Source organism: Erinaceus europaeus, chromosome 20 (assembly GCF_950295315.1).
Source record: "Erinaceus europaeus chromosome 20, mEriEur2.1, whole genome shotgun sequence".
Classification (NCBI taxonomy): Eukaryota; Metazoa; Chordata; class Mammalia; order Eulipotyphla; family Erinaceidae; genus Erinaceus; species Erinaceus europaeus.
Genome location: NC_080181.1, coordinates 25,798,664 through 25,820,839, shown reverse-complemented (window position 1 = coordinate 25,820,839; position 22,176 = coordinate 25,798,664).

Sequence of the window (22,176 nt, the reverse complement as noted above, 5' to 3'; positions counted from 1 at the left end):
AAAGTCCTAATTCATCCTTGTTAGAGCAATTAGAGGGAAATTGGATAACCGTGCCACTTCTTGCAAAGGTCTACGTGCAGCTTTGGCCTATCCCCCAAGAGGTTAAACAAATGCTCACTTTGGCTGCAAGGGAAATAGATACTTTCCTTGTAAGTGAGATAGGCCCAAATTAATATAGACTTCAAGAAGTTTTTAAGTGGGAGCTGGAGCTCAGCTTCTATTCTTCTCCTTGCTCCGTTTCTCTGTCTGCACACAGCCAGGTTAAATGTTCTCTGCCATTAGAAATCAATTATGACTGCTATATTGCACATGCTGTTGTGGCATGAGCTGCAACACAGCATACTGACTCCAGTTGCCTTTTCTTCTTGCCCTTGACATTCAAGGAGTAATTTGAAAGTGGAAAACTTCTCAGAGCATCAGAAAGCTTCCTTCTCAAGAGTAGTTACATCTCTCAGGTGGGAATAGAGCCAATCCTGGCTTCGCTTCTGACTGGGAAAACAGTGTTTCTTCTGTAAGGCGTTGGGAAGGGATGGATGAGAGGGTGATGATGGCCTAAAAAGACTACTTATGTGAAAAGTACATGAGATGTGAGCACATATTTGTGTTGTGTTTTGATTGAACTGGTAGTGACCCAAAGAACAGATTGAGAGTAAATGTCATCAAAGGAACATACAATTTCTAATCCTTTGGCCAATATCCCAGCTAATTCCACTTGGGTATGTCAGTTAACTTTCTGAGTCTCTCATCTCTTTTCTTATCTGTTAAGTGAGGTCATCATGGTGTCATAAGTTCTGCTGACTTCACCAATGGGATTTTTTTTTCTTTTTTGCTGCAAGTAAGAGTACAATGTGATCTCTGTCACATCATGAGATAAGTAGAGATAAGTGGCTATTGACAGTGATTCAGCAGCATGCCGTTACCAAGATCAGCATCTCTGTGAGCCTTTGGGGAGTTTGTACATCTTGTCACCTGATGGTCCACCAGATGGCTGCTGCCTTTCATGTGTGACCTCCATGTTCTGAACAAGAACAAGGGAACAGGCAAGGTAGCTCTACTACCTGAGGTGTTGTCGGTTTTAGGAAAGACACACTCCCCAGCAGATTTCCACTTACATCTGACTTCCCCCAGCAACTGCTCTGACCCAAATAGGGCAGGAGAAAAGCTGGGGAGTGAAGAATTCCACTTCCCAACCTTTTCAGAAAAGGAGGCGATGTTGTAGAGCAGTGTGTGCAGAGCCAGCCTGCAGTGTCTGCTGAGAAGGCTGGTGCCACACCTCATCTCTCCTCTCTCTCTCTTCTTGTCTCAGAAACACTGAGTAGAGGAGTGGGGAGGCAGTGTGACTGCTCATAAATATCTCCAGTTCTCTCCTTGTACCACAGGACAAGACACTATTTCTCTGCCATACAGCAGAATGATAACCTGCATGCAACTGTGGTAAATGTTCATTCCAGATGAAAGCACCTATGAATCGATATGTACTTGTCTTTCTAAAAATTTACTTCTTTTAAATTTTTTATATTTATTTATTTTCCCTTTTGTTGCCCTTGTTTTTTTATTGTTGTTGTTGATGATGTCGTTGTTGGATAGGACAGAGAGAAATGGAGAGAGGAGGAGAAGACAGAGAGAGGGAGAGAAAGATAGACACCTACGGACCTGCTTCACCACTTGGGAAGTGACTCCCCTGCAGGTGGAGAGCTGGGGGGCTCGAACTGGGATCCTTACGCTGTGCCTTGCGCTTCGCGTCACATGTGCTTATCCCGCTGTGCTACCGCCCGACTCCCTAAAAATGTACTTATTTTTACAAGACACAGAGATGGGGGTGGCTAAAGCACCACTTAGCTCTGACGTCATCAGTACTGGGAATGGAACCTCAGAACTCAAGCATGCCAGTCCTTTACTCGGCCACTGTGCAGTCTCTCCAACCCCAGTGTACAATTGTTTGTGTCTTCTGATCTCCCTTCATCCAAAGGCACTCCAAGTGATAAGGGTTCCATCAGCCCAGAGAAGTTCAGAGGGAAAGATACAATGGGGCAGAGTCCCCTGCTGGCCTCAGAGACATGTAGCTTTTGTGTGACCTAAGAGGTTTCTAGATACCATGGTATAACCTATAGACGTAGAGTTTCCAGGCTGAAACTGATGGGCTTGCCATATGTACCCCAGCCATTTTTAGTCTCCAGGCTAAAGTCAGGAATCTCAGCTTTCCCTCAATATGGCCACTTGTTTTGGTCCTTCCCTTTCTCCTGCCCTGCAGGCTTAAGAACCCCTGAAATGATCAAGTGTTGCTCTGGCCACGTGAGCCATGTGCCTTTTAGAACTCTATGACTTTACTTGGTGAGAGGGGCCACATGGAGCTGTTCCTGTTGACACCTTTTGTTCAGATGATTCTCATTTGTTCCCCAAAGTGGGGAGAGAATGGAGTTGTTGCCTCAGCTATAGCACTTAAATCATTTTTTATGCTGACGGAAATGTGATAATAATAGTGGTGATGGTTTTGAAAGAGAGTTTTGTGGGCTCCATTAACACCATCATCATTATCACCACCACCACGACCAGCAGCAGAGGTATTGTTATTGTTGCCTCTAATAACACTTAACATTTACTGAGCCCTACCATTGGGCTGGGGACCAGAAACATATAATTTCTTCCCACTGAACATACATCTTTAAAAAACCACTGGGATAATCAAGTCATAGGAGCCCCAGGAAAGATAACGAACTCTCACCTACAAATGCAGAGAAAGGCGGAGAAGGGGTGTGGAGAAGGGTGGGTGAAGCATTCAGGAAGCACCTTCCTTACTCATTTATGAGCTCCCCTTTGTGAGGCTCTTCTCTTTTTTAGGATTCCACTTTCTTGGATTTACTGCTAAATATAACCATCATATGTATTCAATTCCTTCCTGTATTTTAATCAGCCGTTTGAGAAAATACTGACCTTAGAAAAAAATCAACACAACAGTCAACTTTCCAAAGTTAAGCTACCAGGTGTGGTCAGCAACTTCACCTCTGTCAGCTTCTCTCAAGCAGGGTAAGATCTGGGCTATGATTATATTTTCTTGCCTTAGAGAAACTGTTTATTTGGATGGAGAGAAATGGATAGACACACAGGAATAACTAAATATAATTAGACCATTTATTTACAAATATGACTAATCCTGTAGTGACTTTCTATGAAGAAAGATACTGGGTCAGAAAGAAGCAGCAGAACTGGCTTCTGTAGCTTATCAGCCTGTAACTCCTCATTTCCAGATACAAAATCTCACTGCCACTCAGATACATTAACTGCTTTCCAGCCTTCTCTTCATAACATGGGAACAACCTCAAACTGCTTAAGGACTGCCTTACCTTGCTCAGTGTGTTTGGGCATTCTGCACAGCAGTCTGTTCCAGGGTTGGAATTTTTTTCCTTCAGGGTAATCTCTGGGGCTCAGTGCTGGCACTATGAATCCAGGGATCCTGGTGGCCATTTTTGTTTCCATTTTATTGGATAAGACAGACATAAATTGAGATAGGAGGGGGAGATAGAGGAAAAGGATAGACACCTACAGACCTGCTTCACTGCTCATGAAGAGTCCCTGCCACAGGTGGGGAGCAGGGACTTTAATCCAGAGCCTTGTGTTGGTCCTTTTACTTAGTACTATGTGTGTTTAATGGGTTATGCCACCACTATCCTCCCCACCCCTAAGGCTGGCACTTTCCATGGGCAGACATCAGGGTAGTTGAGAGTAAAGGAGCAAAATATCTTTTGGAGGTTAGTTTCTCTTTGAAAGGAAGCATAGAAATAAAATCTCCTTCCTGGGATACTGCTTTATCTTCTGTTCGTTTACTTCCACCAGTTTTCCTCTTCATGAGCTTTTCTGTCCAAAGACAACACAGTTGTGGCCATCAGTTTCCCTTGATCTCTTCCAACCCTGAATTGTTTCTTAGGTTTTCCATGTTTTTTTTTTAAATCACTTTGGCAGATTTATTTATTTATTTATTTATTTATTTATTTATTTATTTTTGCCTCCAGGGTTATTGCTGGGGCTCAGTGCCTGCACTACAAATCCACTGCTCCTGGAGGCTATTTTTTTCCCTTTTGTTGCCCTTGTTGTTTATCATTGTTGTTGTAATTGTTGTTGTTATTGCTGCTGTCCTTGTTGTTGGATAAGACAGAAAAATCAAGAGAGGAGGGGAGACAGAGAGGGGGAGAGAAAGACAGACATCTGCAGACTTCACCACCTGTGAAGCGACCCCCCTGCAGGTGAGGAGTCAGGGGCTCAAACCAGGATCCTTACACTGGTCCTTGTGCTTTGCACCATGTGCACTTAATCTGCTGCACTACCACCCAGCCCCCTACTTTGGCAGTTTTAAAAAGTAAAAGTCAGGCATTGTATGAAATGTCCCTGGATTTGAAGTTATCTGATGTGTGTCTTGTGACTAGACTGGAGTTCTAGGCTTGGGGAATGAATACAAGAGGTGATGTTCTTCCTCATCATTCATAAGGGGACCCATATCATCACTATGACCTTTCAGTGATAGGACATTGATTACTGGGTTCTTTGATGTCTCCACATTGCTCTGTAAGTTACAAGCTTTCTATTTCCACACTCTATTCTTTAGGGGGCCAGTCCAAAGTCAAGTAGGAGGGAATTGAGCTCCAATTGCTGGTGAAAGTTTCTTGCATCTATTACTTTAAATTATTTTGTCAGGAAAGGTGTCCCTTTACCACTATTTATCTACATTAGTATGGATGGATGTATAATTCAGTACCACATTATTTGTTTTCTTGCACACTGTTCCCAACTTTGGCTATTGGGAACTTTTTCAAGTTAACTCCTATCTGCTTTTTAATATGCTTCTCTCTCTTAAAAATTTTAATGGTTCTTTATTTTCTGGCATTAAAATATACTTCAAGTCATTTCCCTCACCCCATCCTTGTCAGCAGGCATTTCTCCAAGGACTCCAACTATCTTTTATTGGGGAATGGAATATAGAAACCAAATCTTGTACTGAGTATGCTTCTAGCTCCTGGGATGGCATTGCTTTTACACCGTGGCAGTGAAAGAAGCTAGGAAGTAATTGCATATATACTAGTCCATGTAATATACATAGCTAAATCTATGAATGTATATAAATTTATCTTTATAAAACATAGTATGTGCACATGCATGTCTACATCTATGGAAGTATATATACATATAAAACATACAATATAGGAATTTATGTAAATATTGATACAAGTATCTCTGGCAAGAACTCAGTGCCTCAGAATTTAGTCTGCCCTTCCTCTTTTCCTTACTTAATGTAAACTGATTTTTCTGATATTTCTCTATTATCTAAAATCCATTTATTTACTTGTTCAACTCTGAACTTCATTTGAAGGCTCCTAGTCTTTCAGCCTCCTCTAGGTTCCTGAGTATGATGTCTTAGCAAACCATTCATGTCTCGCTTCCAGTATCTGCCAAAGAGGGCTTTCTGTTCCTTTGATGGCAGGATTGCCAGCTCACTCTCTTCTGGGCACCACACAAGGACATTTTATGCAAAGAGATGAAAATCAATAGACCGGTCACTACACAAAGAGCTCAGGTATAGCGAGTACTTAATGGTAGCAAAACTGCATCTTAAGAAAATCCAAAATTTAGAAATTGGGCTGAAATTATGAGGTGCAATTTATTTATGAAACTGCTTCAAGCACACACACACAAACACACACACACACAGAGAGAGAGAGAGAGAGAGAGAGAGAGAGAGAGAGACTTCTGAGAATACCATTAATCTGTCCACTTTAAAACCTCATTTAGAATTTCAAACCGAAGTTTCATTGTTACTATTTTTCTCTCTCAGCTTGGACTTGAGGTTTTCAGGAATGAGTGAATGTAAATACTAGAGTAGAGCTAACTGTGACCACATGTTGATGGTAAACATCATAATGAATAGTGTTCTCTCTCAATATTTTACATGGTGTCTTTCCTCATTTGTGGATCCTTTTTCTATAACAGAGGCAGCAATAAGTTCTTTGATGTCACTTCCCCCTTAGAATCCTAATAAGTTCCTACCTACTCTGAAAAGTTGTTTGGTTTTTGTTATTGTTTGTAGAGCAGGGGCCTCACTTGTGTGTAATTTCACCAGTCCAGACTGATTTTTCATTTAGAGAGACAGAGAAAGGAAGAGACACTACAGCTTCTCTTGGTGACATGACACCCCTGTTTGTTACCAAGGTTCAAACTCTGGGCCACACACGTGGCAAGGTATACATCTTTTTCTTTTCTTTTCTTTTTCTTTCTCTCTTCCTTTTTGTTTGTTGTTTGTTTCATCCAGGGTTATCGCTGGGGCTTGCATCACAAATCCAATGCTCCTGGAGGCCATTTTTTCCCATTTTTTTGTTTCCCTTGTTGTTGTCATTATTATTGTTGTTGTCATTTCCATTGTTGCTGTTGGATGAGACAAAGAGAAATCGAAAGAGGAGGGGAGACAGAGAAGGGAAAAGAAAAACAAACACCTGCAGACCTGCTTCACAGCCCGTGAAACGACCCCCCTGCAGGTGGGGAGACAGGGGCTTGAACCACCCCTTGAACTGCCTCACTGGCCCTATTGTGCACAGTTTTAACCAACCAAATGTGCTGAATCAACTATTCAGGCAATGTTTTTCTTCACTATTTTTTAAAATCATTTTTATAGGGGTGGTGGTTAATGGTTTACAGTGCAGTCATTGGTATATGAGTTTATAATTTCTCATCTTTCTATGAAAGTTCTCTGCAGAACATTTTCACCCATAACTTTGTGTTTTTGTTTGTTTGTTTGTTTTGCCTCCAGGGTTATTGCTGAGGCTCGGTGCCTGCACTATGGATCCACTCCTCCTGGAGGCCATTTTTTCCATTTGGTTGTTGTTTTTGTTGGATAGGACAGAGAGAAATTGAGAGGATTGGGTAAGACAGAGAGAGGGAGAGAAAGATAGACACCTGCAGACCTGCTCCACTGCTTGTGAAGTGACCCCCTGCAGGTGGGGAGCAGGGGGGCTGAAACTGGATTCTTGTACCAGTCCCTAAACCAGCCTTTAACCCAGTGCGCTACTGTCGGACCCCCCATAACTTGGTCTTTTTACACCATTACGCACCATAACCTCAAGATTTCTTCAACCTCTTCAAAGCCTTCCCTAAAATCCTTTGCTTTGAAGCAATATATACCAGGTCCAGTCCAACTTTCACTTTGTGTTCTTCTTCCATATATCTATTTACTAATGATCCCACCTATAAGTGAGATCATTTGCTATTTGTCCTTCTCTTTTTAGCTTATCTCACTTAACATGATATGTTTTCAAGTCCTATCCAAGATGAGGCAAAGGAGGCAACTTCATCATTTTTAACCATTGAATGATATTCCATCATATACAAATACCATACTTTAAGCCATTCATATCTTTTGGAAATATTTGGATTGCTTGCAAGTTTTGGCTATTATAAATTGTGTTGGTACAACTGTAGGTGTAGATAGCTATCTACTGACAGGAATTTTTGTTTTCTTTGTGTAAATCCTCAAGAGAAATTGTTATATCAGAGGGCAGGTCCTTTTCTAGTGTTCTGAGAAATTTTCACAAGAGTTTAACCAATTCACAATCCCACTAGCAGTGCAAAAGTGTCCATTTTGCCCCATAAACTCTCCAACATCTCTTGTCACTGCCTACTTCTTCAACTTACACCTGCTAATAGCTGTGCTCCTCCACCCTTGAACCTTTGATTCTTCTATCTTCTCTTTAAATTGTAAAGTTCCTGACATCAGGAACTGACCCTGATAAGTACTATTTAGTTAGTATGTTTGTCTCACCACCACTTCAAAGGCCTACATCAGTGCCTATTTTCACTAGCTGAAATAAATCTGAAAAATATTTTCTCTTTTATGACAAGAGCTGCAAATCACAAAGGGCCATGCAGCATTACATTTGCAGCAGCTGATCTAGAGGCACCAGCTCCCTAAGCATAGAAAGTGAACCCACCAAACTTTTTGAAAACTGCTTTTCACAGACTGTGTATTTTATCATGTTATTCCTGCCTTTGCTATATGCAGTGTTGTTTTTGGTTTTAAGTGACACTTGGTACAATTTGGTAGGTTCTCTGGGATCTGGGAATGTTAAAAAAAAATTCCCTATGAGCAGATTTCTGTGGTTTATGCCATGTAGACTTAAGAAGCTTCATAGGAATGTCCTATTTCATTTTTTAAAAAATCTTTTTATTTATTTACAATTGGATCGAAAAAGAGAGAAATCGAGGGGGAGATAGATATAGGGAAAGAGACAGGGAGATACCTGTAGCCCTACTTCACCACTCATGAAGCTTTCCCCCTGCAGGTAGGGACCAGAGGCTTGAACCTGGGTCCTTGTGCACTGTAATGTGAGCACTTAACTTGGTAGAATGTACAAATTAATTGCACAATAAACTGAGTTCAAGCCCCTGGCCCCTATCTGTAAGGACCAAGTTTCATAAGTGGTCAAGCAGTTCTGCAGGTGTCTCTCTCTCCATCTCTATGTCCCTTTTCCCTCTCAAGTTACCTCTGTCCCTGTGAACAAAAGAAAGGAGAATAAAAGGAGAAAATACAGATTTGCCATGCAAGTACTGAGCTCCAGTCATAATCCTGGTGGCAACAGAAAACAAAATAAGTGCTGGTACACAAAGCTAATTCCAGGGCCCTAACCTTATATCACCTGTCATTTTTATTTTGTGTACTTTTTTATACATTATAGAGCCCAAGGTCTTGCATATATGATTTCCCTATTCTGAATCACATTTTCATTTAGATAGAGAGAAGGGAATATATTACAGCTCTGGAGCTTCCTTCAATGCCATAGCACCTCCCATGTGGTGCCCATGCTCAAATCTGGGCTACACACATGACAAAGCACACAAGTTACCCAGAGAGGTAGCTCTCTGCCCGTTGCTTTTCAAAACTTTACTTCATTAAACTGATTTGAAAACCCTCTGAAAATTAACTTAATTCCAAGCCCTGATCTAAATCATTAGGAACATGGACAGAGAGTAGTTAGAGCTGGAGAAGTATTACCATCACTACTAGGGGTATTGGAGAGAAAGCAACAAATTACTAGAAACAGGTCCATTATAGGCTTTAAAAAACAATTCCCCATGGACCTTTCTTTTCAAAACTCATAAATATTACCCAAATAAATTATGTGGTGATTCCACTTGCTCCCACCCCCCTTAGACTCAGAGGAGTTATTTTGGAAAAGTTTCAGCCAAAGCAAAGGTGCCCTTTCTGAATTTCAAGCCAGAGAAAAATTAACATGTTTGGGTTTGCTTGTTTTATTTTGTTTTTAAAAAGTCAAGACCTTTTTTCCCCAGCTTCCCACAAGTCACAAATAGCTTTTTCTTTCAAAGTTCAACCTTGTCAGGCTGTTAATCCTCCATGAGGAAAAGTGCCTGAGATGAGTTTAGAAAGGTTTAGCTTTCAAATAATGAAGTTATTAACATTTACATTCCTTTTTGGCCACCTTCTCAATAGTTCTAGAAGTTTCTTGGGGACTGAACTTGATAGAAGCTCCTGCATTCAGGTAGCTTTTCCTTTGTGACCCTTGACTTCACCCTGCTTGTGGGGCAGTCACCACATAGAATCAGGGCAGGATGGAGAAAAAGATACACTTCTGCCAGAATATAGGTAGCTTTCACTTAATGACTCATTTGTCTGTGGACCTCTAAGACTTAGCTTCAGCTCTCTGAGTCAGTACTATGATAAAGTAGAACTCTGGTCATGGAAAACACAAGTGCAGAGGCTCAGCTCCAAGGGTCTCATCTCTCAGCACCTCTGTTAGTTTCTTGCAGCTAGTTCGTGTACACTATAATAGAATTTTTCTTTTCTTTTTAAAAAATATTTTCATTGATTTGTTTATATTTGATAGAGACAGAGAAATTAAGAGAGATGGGGGAGACAGATAGGAAGAGAGAGAAAAAACTACTGCACTGCTTTATCACTCATGAAAATTCCTCGCTTGCAAGTGTGGACCAGGAGCTTGAACCTGTGTCCTTCCACATTATAACATGTGAACTCTACAAAACATGCCACCACCCAGCACTTTTGATCTGCATATTTTTAATTTGATATGTACTTCATAATACAATTTATCTGCTCATTTCAATGCACTATACAGTATAAATACTATACAAATACAAATAGATATTTAATTATTTATTTACTTATTGATGAAAGTTGGAGAGAGAGAGAACACTGGAGCAACACTCTGGTGTGTGGTGTCAGAAACTGAACTTGAGACCTCATGTTTGAGAGGCTTATGCTTTATCTACTGCACAACTTCCCAGACTCTTAAAAATATTTTACATGTTATAAGTCATTCAAAAGGGGCATTAATTTAGCTAAAGATGGTTGGCAAACCCAACACCAGTACTATCCATTATGCCTGAAATACCAGTAAGGGGCATCTCCTCTGTTGACAAATTATTTTATCCACTAAGTTTCAGGAATGGAACCTAGTAACTCAGAGGATTACCTGTAATTCTTCTGTGGTCCTTCCACCCTGAGTGTGCCCATTTTGTCAGAAAGAATGATCATGGATTGGCCAATATCCTTGGAAGGTAGTAGCAGCCTAGACCCTGATGGGGAAGTCTCTAGTTCTGAGTTCCAGCTCCAGTTCACTAGAAAATGTTTTTTTTGTTTGTTTTGTTTTGTAATTACCACTAGAATTATTCGTAGGCCTAAGTACCTTCATAAAATCACTGCTTCCAGCAGCCTTTTTCTCTCTTTCTTTTTGATAAAAACTGAGGAAAATTGAGAGGGTATAAAAAGATAGAGTGGGAGAGAGAAAGATACCTGAAGCATTTCACCCTTCATCTGGGGTCTGGGGGCTTGAGAATAGTATTGTGTGAATTCTACAGGATGTCCTACTATCCTGGCCCCTAGAACGTTCGGTATTCCTTTTTCTTTCTTTTCTTTTTTCCTCCCTCTTTTCCATCCTCCCTCCCTTCCTTTCTAGTTGAGGCAAAGAGGCAGAAACAGAGGAAAAGAGGAAAAGAAGACATAGCCAGAAGTTTCCTTCAGTGCAGTGGGGGCTGTGCTCAACTTGAGTCTCACACATGGCAAATCAGTGCACTATTCAAGTGAGCTACTTCACTGGCCCAGGTGAATGTTTTTCATGTAGACTGGAAAGCATAATAAAGGCCTCAAATGTCCTTGAGAAAGTTGCTTTCTAAATTCATATTCTTGAAACTTAGGATATAGCCAAACTGGATTTTTCCCAGGCAACAATGAGAAGAGTTTAAAAAAGGAGTGGGGATTTGAAATCTGGAGACTTGATTTTGAACCCTGGCTGGAGGGCAGAAAAGTCTGTTTCTGAGCTGGTGTCTTCTACTCCTTAACTGTGGAGAGTAAGCCCCACCACTTCTTGAGATTTCATAAAAATAGCCAGAGTGGTTATTCAATGCAGCCTCTATACTTTATGGTTTCTTATGTGATCCTCCCAGCAATTCCAGAACACTTAGACACTGTTAGTATTCTTATGTTCTAACTGAAGACACTGGCTTACTGTGGAACTGTTTGCCCAAGAGAACAGATTTTGTATGCCAGCTCATGCAATGCAATTTTCACTCATAGTCTCCTTGTGAGTAGGTGTAAGGATATTAAGTAAATTCTAAAAGGCTGCAACAAAATTTGTTTTGACCTTATCAATATGTGGCATGTAATTCCAGGTTCTTCCAGTGACTTTAAAAGAACTTCAGAAGAGGAGGAGCCTTAGGTCTGTGGCAGGGGATTTAGTGCAGTGTAGTGGTTCTCATTCATTAGCTTGCTTCAGATTCACATTCATAAACACAGAAATCTGGAGCCTAAGCCAAAGCTGCTGCTTCAGCAGGTCTGGAGTGGGGCCCACCCAAGAATCTGTATTTCTCACATGTTCCCAGGTGATACTTACACTGGTGGTCAGGATCATATTGTGAGCGCCTCTGTGGTTAAAATCATAGTAGTCTTGGAATTGAGAGACCTATTGCCCTTGCTGACATAGCAGCTTTCCTGTGTCCCAATCTTCTCATCTACAAAATGTGATCACAACTAGAGTCTGCCCACCCTAGACTTTCTACAAGGGTTTAAATAGTAGACTACAATTGCAGTTCCTCACTGGCATTAAGGGATGTGAATTTCTGTTCTCTACACATCCAGTTGATGTCTTTTAAAGAGACTCACTGGGGCCAGGTGGTGGCGCACCTTTTTGAGCGCACATGTTACAGTGTGCAAGGACCCAGGTTCGAGCCCCTGGTCCTCACTTGCAGGGGGATAGCTTCACAAGTGGTGAAGCAGTGTTGCAGGTGTCTCTCTGTCTCTCTCCCTATCACCCCCTTCCCTCTCAATTTCTGCCTGTCTCTATCCAACAAATAAATAAAAGATAAAAAAGTAATATATATATATGAGCTTTACCATCAAGTCCTGCAAGTGTTAAATAGGCCTTCTTCATTCTATGTTTTTAAAAATATTCAGTTCCATTTTTCATTGAAAAGGGGATAAAATAATATTAACATGTTGTATCAGTCAGGGTCCCAACAGGAAACAGATGGCGCACTCAAAATAGGAAAGTTCTCGAAGGGTTTATTTACAAAGGGACTGTTTGTAATGTGTGGGTGTTGGGGAACCACAAGGGAGAATACAGGGACCTGGGGCTTAATAGCAGTTAAGCTGATAGCATTCTTCAGCCAGGAGAAACCAAGAGGGAAGACACAGTTATTGGAACCTGGTGAGAAGAAATTGTTTAGAGTCTAGAGTCAGCTTGCCTTGAAAGCAGTAACCTTTGATCAAGGAACACAAACTGCTATATGCTCCCCAGCAGGAAGAGAGACTAGAGAATAAATATTCTGACCTCCTCCTTTTCCTTCTCTCCATTACCTGCCAGAGCTCCCAACTAAAGGTAAACAGTTAAGTCCAATAGAGACAGAAACTATGGGGACATGCGGATGAGGAGCAAGGGAGGACTGTCATCATGTAGAAGAGCATTGAGTCATTAGATACCACACCAGCAGGACATTACTCCCATTTCACAGATGTGGAAACAGAGTCCAACCAGTGTGGATAAATAATGTGACAATAATGTGCTCAGTGTCACATTATTGGGACTGGGTATTTAAATCCAGGGAGTTTCATTCTGTCCACTCTCTATTTACAGCAGAGGAGTTCTCAGGAGAGAAATAAAAGAAATTGAGATATGTGTTCTTGGCTAATATGAAAATAAATGCTATAAATGGTGAATATTATATTTTTGTGGGAGCTAGAGCCTCAATGTTCTCATTGGTCTTGTTAAGTTAAAATGGAAAATAAGAGGAAATAACCATATCTGTACATTGCAATTACAAGTTAGTAAAATATGCATATGGTAATTGATAATGCTGGCTATAATAGGACATTAGAATGATGAACAACTTTCTTTTTATTTTCTCCATTTTCTGAATTTCTTTAATATGGCAAGATTGAATTTACATCGTCTTAGCAGAAAAGCAATCAAATAAAATTTTAAAAAATAAAGTAAAATGAAGTGTGAGCTAGACACTCTACAATTTCCCTTCAATGTTTTATGAGTCTACAATCCTGATGTCAATCTCTCTCTCTACTTTTAATATTAAAGCAATCCTGCAAATATGAATAAAGATCCACAGAGTGCCCCTCCAGCCTGCAGCACTCATGCTTTCAGAAAGAAAGCAGAGGGGGTGAAGTGGAATCAAAGTATGGCAAAACTGCGAGGGGGCCCTCCAGAGCAGAAACAGCTGTGTTTAACCTCTGGCTGCATCTGATCTATCTCCTGCAACATTTCCATGACCTTCATAAAGCTCACAGAGATTTAGAATAGGGCTGGGCAAAACATATGGGCTTCAGAGGCATCTGTGGTACAAAATGTCACTGGAGCCTTAGTTCTTCAAGTCTGAGTTAGAGTGACCTTGCAGGTGTGAGGGTATTGATGGCAGGAAAACTCCTATGAGGTCAAGACTTGATGTCTCGGGCATGCCCCCACAGAAGCCATCAATATCCTATGGACATTAGATCAGTTTCCATAGGTGCCAGGCTACAGTTAAAGGCAATCCCTTTGCTTCTCCCCTGAAACAGAACATTGCTCCATAAAGACTATATAGAAGGTGAAGTTTTTTTGCTTTTTTTTGCTTTTGAAGTTTTTCTGCTTTTCTGATTGCAATGTCAAGTTTCAGAGTCCCAAATATGGAAGGCCAACCTAAGACTATCAATTCTTAAAAAAAAATATTTTATTTACTTTATTCAACAAGAGAGAAAGAAACACAGAGAGAGACCTGTGCACTGCTCAGCTCTGGCTGAAGGTGCTAGAGCTTGAACTTGAGACCTTGGAACCTCAGGCATGAAAGTCATTTCCATAACCATTATGCTGTCTCCCCAATCCAATTAATTCTTTGTTAAGATTAATCTATTTATTTATGAGAAAGAAGGAGAAAGAACGGAAAAGGACCAGAGTATCACTCTGGCACATGCAGTACTGGGGTTCAAACTCAAGACTTCATGCTTGATAATCTAACATTTTACCTATGTCTCACCAGGTTGCAAGACTAACAATTATTTTTTTTTTAATTTCTTTATTAGAGAATTAATGTTTTACATTCAACAGTAAATACAATAGTTTGTACATGCATAACATTTCTCAGTTTTCCATATAATAAAACAACCCCCACTAGGTCCTCTGCCATCCTTTTTGGACTTGTATTCTCCCCCTCACCCACCCCAGAGTCTTTTACTTTGGTGCAACGTAAGACTAACAATTCTTAATACAGTTGTGACTTTCTTTTTAATATGTTATTGTTTGTCTACTATCCATATTTTAGCCCTTGGCAAATTCAAATTTTCTTATTTGGCAAATTATGTAGCTTTTTTTTTTAACTTAGCATTTTTAGGGAACTAAGGTAATAATGCAGATTCATCACTTAATGACCTTTGACCTTTTGTTTCTTCTTCTCAAACCATGTTTACATAAGAACAGTAAATTCACTTCCATTAGACAAAGGAAGTGCTTCCTTTTTTTAATTTTTATATTCAGTATAGGACTTTATTTGGGGCAGACAGAAGTGAATAGCTCAAGAAGCTAATAAATTTTAAACTTCAGTGCCTCTTACTTGTAAGAACCCATTTCTAGATCTTATACTGTTGGTTTATTCATTTACTGCTACTCGAAGCTGGACTTTTAAGATTGACAGAAAGTGTATGTGTGTGTGTGTGTGTGTGTGTGTGTGTGTAAGGGGGGGGAGAGAGAGAGAGAGGAGGAGAAGGAGGAAGAGGAGGAGGAGAAGGAAAAGGAAAAGGAGGACATTACAGCACAAAAGCTTCCTCCGATGATTGGGATGCAGGCTGAAACCTGCATGGGTTAAGTCCATGACAACACAGACTTACTATCCAAGTAAGCTATTTTGAGGGCTCTGAGTTCTTTTTTTCTAAAACACACCCACAATTTACACATGTTAGACACCTAAAAACCACCATGTATATAAATATAAGGATTTAAAACCATTATGAGGTTTGTAACTCAGTTTATTATCAAATATATATACATATATATATATATGTATGTATGTATGTATGTATTTCCTGTACCCCTCTCCACCACCACACAATATACAATAGCCAAAGTGAGAAGAAAAATGTTGGTATTTGAATAGTTTTGAACCAAAGGGCACCCATACCTTCACAATGTACCTTTGTAATTAAGTTGAGTGATAGATAGTTCCTGGGAAGCATGAGGACAGAGTAGAAGTGTCCACCAGTACCCAGTTTAGCAAAGGCACTGAGTCCTGTATGGTGGTTTAGAAGCTGTGTCTCTGTGTCAAATGTCTTTACTTTTATTAAACCTGTTACTCTTAAGTCTCAAAGACTACAAATCACATTTTCTGCATATTGGGATATCTACTTTGTTTGGTACATTAAAATTTCTCGGAAAGTAAAGTATCTCTCTCTGATATCATTGACTGTCCCACAGTATCAAGCAACATGCTTATATACAGTACATGCTTAACATATATGAGTTTAGGTTCTGGAAAGTTAGCTCACATGGCTAGTGTGATTCCTTTGTCATGGCCGTGACCCAGGTTTGAGCCTGGCCCCCACTATGCTAAAGGATGCTTCAGTACTGAAGAGTTGTTCTCTCTGTCTCTGTCTTTCTATCTGAAAAAGTTGGCCTGTAGCAATGGAGCCCCAGTATTTATTATTTAAATAAATAAATAAATAAATAAATAAATAGCCAGCCAAATGAATAAATATAAAATTAAATACTTTTTATTGGTACCATGAACTTCTTCAGTACCTAGTAATATAATTCACAATTCTGGTTTTATAATTTGTCTGGGTTAGTTTGAGCTAAGTTTTTTGGTTTCTATTTTCTATTCTGTAGCATCTATTCCATTTATACAAATCTTGGAGACCTACAGTAGTTATAATGCTGTATTGATAAAAGCCATGAATTGATTAGGACAAAGGAACAGTACAGTTCAATAGGTACAGAATCACATCACACACCAAATTTTACTAAGGTGAGATGATGATGATGAAGCTGACAATTAGCTTTTTTCTGGGTTAGTAGTAAGTGTTGTAGTGCTCCCATGGGAAGATAGTTAATGGCAGTTACAAGAAAAAAGTGTGCTATGGACAATTTTCAGAAGTCTAAGGTTAAACAAAAATAAGCTAATTTTGTAACTGTGACTTCTCAGAAAGTTTATAATGTTGACTCAGTTTACAAAACTAAGAGCAAAAAGTAGCAGGAGCACTTTATAAACATATTTAATCATAAAATTTTTCACTAGCATAAGCTCTAACCTGTCTGATGTCTTGGGATAATATTGTGGGAAATATTGGATGAGAGATATAACAAATACACAAAATGAGAGAAGTTTAGCATGTTAAAAAAGATGAATAGCGAGAATGAGTGAGAGTCTGGAAAGCTTTCATAGGAAGTTGTGGTTTAAGATCATCCCTAAGGGATGGGTCAACAGTGATTGACACAGAGAAGAAAATCCCAGGAGGAAAGACTAGGCACAAATCAGGAAAAGAATAAGGTCAAAGGAGTGAATCAATCAATGGTTTGGCTCCACCGAATTAGCTCATAAAATGTCTGTAGTTGATTCCAAGGAAGCAAGTCAGGGAGATTGGAAGACCAGGTAAGACATACTATGGAGAAGCAGTCAAACCACAGAGACTAGTAAAAGATAACTTGGATTCACCTGCATATCAGATTCCAGGCTGGGGGGCTCAGGAAGAAAAAAGAAAAAACTAGTATAGCCACAGGCCCTTTGGAATATAACTAAAATATGCCTACTAGCTGTCTACAAAACAGAGGGCCTCCCCCCATCCCCAGCACTTCATCTGTACTATTCCAGCCCTTAGGTTTATGCTTAGTCAACAATTTGTTTGGCTTTATACGTTAACTCTCTTTTCAGCCACCAGGTTCCAGATGCTAGCATGATGCCAACCAGACTTCCCTAGATAGACTCTGATTCCCCAGAACCCCGCCTCACTAGGGAAAGAGAGAGGCAGGCTGGGAGTATGAATTGATCTGTCAAAGCCCAGGTTCATCGGGGAAGCAATTACAGAAGCCAGACCTTCCACTTTCTGCATCCCACAATGACCTTGGGTCCATACTTCCAGAGGGTTAAAGAATAGGGAAGTTATCAAGGGAGGGGATGGGATACAGAGTTCTGGTAGTGGGAATTGTGTGGAGCTGTACCCCTCTTATCCTATAGTTTTGTCAGCGTTTCCTTTTTATTAAAAAAAAAAAAGATAATGACTGAGCAGAGGAGATCTACAAAGATAGTGACTGAGAAGAGGAGATCTACACTTCCCTAAAAAAAATTTTTTTGACAATATATAAATACCAGCTGGGAGGAGGGATAATTAAGAGATTGGGAGAAGATACAAAAATTATCTCATATCGGATGGCGGGAATTGTGTGGAGTTGTACCCCTCCTATCCTACAGTTTTGTTAATGTCTCCTTTCTTAAATAATAAAAAAAAAAGTATAAACCAAAAAAAGAAGTTATCTCATTAATCTCAGCAAGAGGTATTATGTCCTGAACTAAGGCACATCAGCTGAAAAGCTGGGGGTGGGGAGGGCAAAATGTATCAGAGATAGCATTGAGGTGATTTGACTGCTCTTGTAAGTTTCATGATATCAAGTGACATCTTTTGATATTCATAAATTATCAAGTTGTCTATACTGAATGTAAAAGACCACCCCCAAGCCTATGTTATTCTCAGTGTGATATGAAGTAAAACAACATGATCAACTTGGTAATTACAGAGCTGTGCAAGCTCACAAAAGATGGTTTCAGTAGCAGAAATCAGTGACACAGTACATGACCAGATAATAAGACTCTTCTGATTTCTCAAAAGTTGACTACATGTTGAAATTGACCAAGCTATTGATCATTTCTCTTCCTGGGTACTTCTGGTTGTCAGTGTCTCTGAAGGTTCTCAAAACTCCGTTTAGAATCAGGGGTTCTGAGAACCACAACTATATTTTAAACTTCTCTGTGCATCATACACAAGCAGGACCTTGGAGCCATTAAAGTTCCAGGCCTCTGCTTGAGAGTAGACTAATTGGACAGCATGTGGCCTGTGATGTTGTGAGGCTAATTGCCCAGGGGACAGCAGGCTCCCTAGGTCTCCTAACCTGGATCCACCCACTGCCATCTTTGATGAACAGAGAGGCCCTGAGCTTCATCCATCAGAGGGAGACAAGGCCGCCCCCTACTGCAGGAGGTGGATGTTTTCTCCCTGAACTGGTGATTCAGAAGCTAAAAACTAAAAGCAATTTTCCCAGGCAGTTGTGACCAATAAAATCACAAGGTTAGGCAAGAAAGATATTAATTACATTCCTAATATACACAAGAGTGTATTTCAGTTCCCTGAGTTCACATGGAGAAGTAGGTTGTGGATTTTTTTTTCCTTTAGTGCCCATATTGGCTCCACTTCTGTTCAAAGTACTTATGAGACACTATAAGAGATAAAAGCAGAGATTCATGTAGTAGGGAGATCACAGCTAAATAAGAGAAATCAGGGCAGTGATCTGTGAGCTGTGCTTAAAGACAAGAGAAGATTTTAATAGGCAAAGATGAAAAAGAAGACACCCCTTGGAAGATAAATAGTGTAAGAAAGAAAATATTAGGCAAATAAGTAAAATGTCATGTCTGGGGTCCAGCATGGCAAACTAGACTGAAGGTGTCATATGAGCAATTAGATGTTGTTTATGCCTGAATTATATGAAAAGATCAATAGAAAGATCTTGGCTTATTTGCATGACTGGTAAAACAGGAAAAAGACTTTTTGTATCTTATGGAAAATATGCAAGATCTAAAAGGGCTTTAGAGAATTAACTTGGTTGCAGAACAATGTACAAAATCAAATTAGAATTTAAAACACACACACAAATTCTAATTGCACTATAAAGGGAAAGGATTAATTTACAAAAGGAAAGAATTGATTTATCAGCAATTGTTCCTAATGAGACAAGTCCACTCCACTGTCTGGAGACCCAGCTGGCAGACACAATAATCTTTGTACAACTACATTTGGCAGAAAACGAACTACAGTGCCTTTCAATTTCCAAGTTTGTTTTGGAAGTATATAGGCCCCTTTTAAATATAATGAGATATAATCTGAATGACAAATATCAGCTGATTAATGTACACCAGGTTTCCATTTAATACCTGTTTAGTCAAAAAATATTTGGCTATTGTTAAATCTTAATAAATGTATTAAATAATGAATTGTCCTGTATTAAAAGCTGGCTATTAGCTCTGTTGTTATTATCAACTAACATAGTACTTTAGATTTAAAATGGTATTTATTGTTGTTTATTTTCTCAATTATTGCTAAGAACTGATAATGCATTTTCATTCCATGGGAATCTCAAAGTACTTTTCTAACATTAGCAACCACATCTCTCTTTTTTCTGAACCTCTGATGACCTCCACCCAAACACAGTTGCTCCCCCACTATTGTTCAAATATTTGTTTACTCCAGTGAAGAATCTTCCTGAAAACTGCCAGCCTCATGTTTATCTATGTCACGTTTCTGACTTGGTGTCCATTTCAAGGATGTTTCAACTCATGAAATCTGTGACTCTGTGGGGCAATAGGCACCTATTAGGGGATTTACCATAAAAGAGAACTCCCCTTCTGCCCTTTTTTTCATAATGAAAGATTGGGGAATATGGTTAATGACAAAACCCCAGACATCACACTAGAGTAAGGGGCCCATAGTGCATCTGCTACTGGAACCCACAGGGCTACACCCAACACCTACTGGAGCATCTCTTTCACTTGAACCCTTGAACAGCTCTAGGCTCCTTTAAGAGCCTTCAGTGAGAATTCAGTAATTGTCTCTGTGAAAAGTACGAGTTCCCCCTACTGCAGTGTGATAAATCACAGATAATAATAGCTCTTTCCAAAATAATCCTTAGGCAGAAGCAAAAATCCAACTGAGAAGGTTGTTCAGAGTCAAAATGTGGGACCTGGATGTGTCTTTTATTTAGCTCTATAAATACATTGAGTGCTTCTTTTGTCACTGCTGTTGACATAATGTATTATTATTACTATTGGGCTATTATTCCCTTAATACCTATGTTTTTCTCTCTTTATTTCCTGCCAGGCCTTCATTCAATAGGTCAACTGTCCATGTTTAACCCTTAATCTTTTACTGACCTGCAATAGTTCCAGGTCCCTCAGCTTATATCAAAAGTCAGCACCATACTCTAAGGAGATTTCTTGAACCAATATGCTAATATAATCAGAAACAATCCAGGTATCTATTAATAACTTTCCCTGATTTATACTCCACGTGGGCGGGAATTACTAGAGATGGGACAGGGCCAGTATTTTTCAGGTATAATAGCCACAATCTTTTCTATGCTATTCTCACATTATAAGGATGAATTAGAAATATATGTCTCTACACAGGGATCTGAGAAAAAATTGCATCATCATTACAATTGGAAGTCATTAAGATGGTTCATTTTCCTTATCATCATGGTGCCCAGGTAGCTAGCTCTTGAAGTGTGTGTGTGTGTGTGTGTGTGTGTGTGTGTGTGTGTGTGTGTGTGTGTGTGTGTGTGTGCATGTATGTGTAAAAGTGTGTTTATCTGGAAGAGATGGCATTTGAACTAATATATTTAGTGAAATGATTATCTTGTCAGTATCTTCACTCCATTAAGGGCTTGAATAGAGCAAACAGGTGGAGGAAGAGTTTTTTTTTTTACCAGAATAGCCATCCTCTCCTACCTTCAGGTTTGAAAGCTCCCAATACTTACGCCTTTGTACTCAGATTGAGTGATAGCACATTTTCTTGAATGTTCAGCTTATATCCAGTAGATTATGGGACTTCTCAGCTTTCATAAGTGTGTGAAATAATTTTCCACATCTATCTATCTATCTCTACACCTGTCACCTATCTCCTTATCATTCATCTACCCATCAATCATTTATCCATTAATCTATCCATCAGCTATCATCTATCTTTCATCTACCAATCCTATTGCTTCTGTTCCACTAGAGAACCCTGAAGAATACTCTCAACATCTTGGAATAGGCTGGGATTCTCATTGTGTAATCTAGTTGGTAATGATATGCAACTTATACTAGAATGGTGTGCAGATAGGGCAATGTATTGTGCAGCTCATGCTCCAGATTCTTAGTGGATACCACAACACTCCCTGCAAGAACAGGCTCCACATTCTGGAGGCTCCGTGTCCTCTACATTTCTGCACACCAAGTTCCCTCTATCCTCTTGGGTGCCATTGCTTAGTAAGTCAACTTTCGGCATCCGGCACTTTAAGCATTAAGCCTGAGTTTCTAACATCCCAGGTTATTACCTCACCCACAAGTTCCTGCTTTTCTTCTTTGTGATTTATGGGACAAACCAGAATCATAATTCTATTTTAAAATATCATAAGGCAGATTGTTTCATTTTCCTTCTTTAGTGTGTAATTATTCCTAATTCCACAATTACTTTGCAAAGTGACAGTGTAGTGATTAAGAATGCACGCTTTTAGCAAATTTTTCTTATCACCAAACTCTATAAAAATTTAACTTCCTCAAAAAAATATGACGTTGTTGGATAGTTTTTATTAGACAATTTTGGAACTTGAAAATTCTTTGTGACTAGTTCTCCCATACTCCAGCACATATATAATTATAATTAATTGCTTC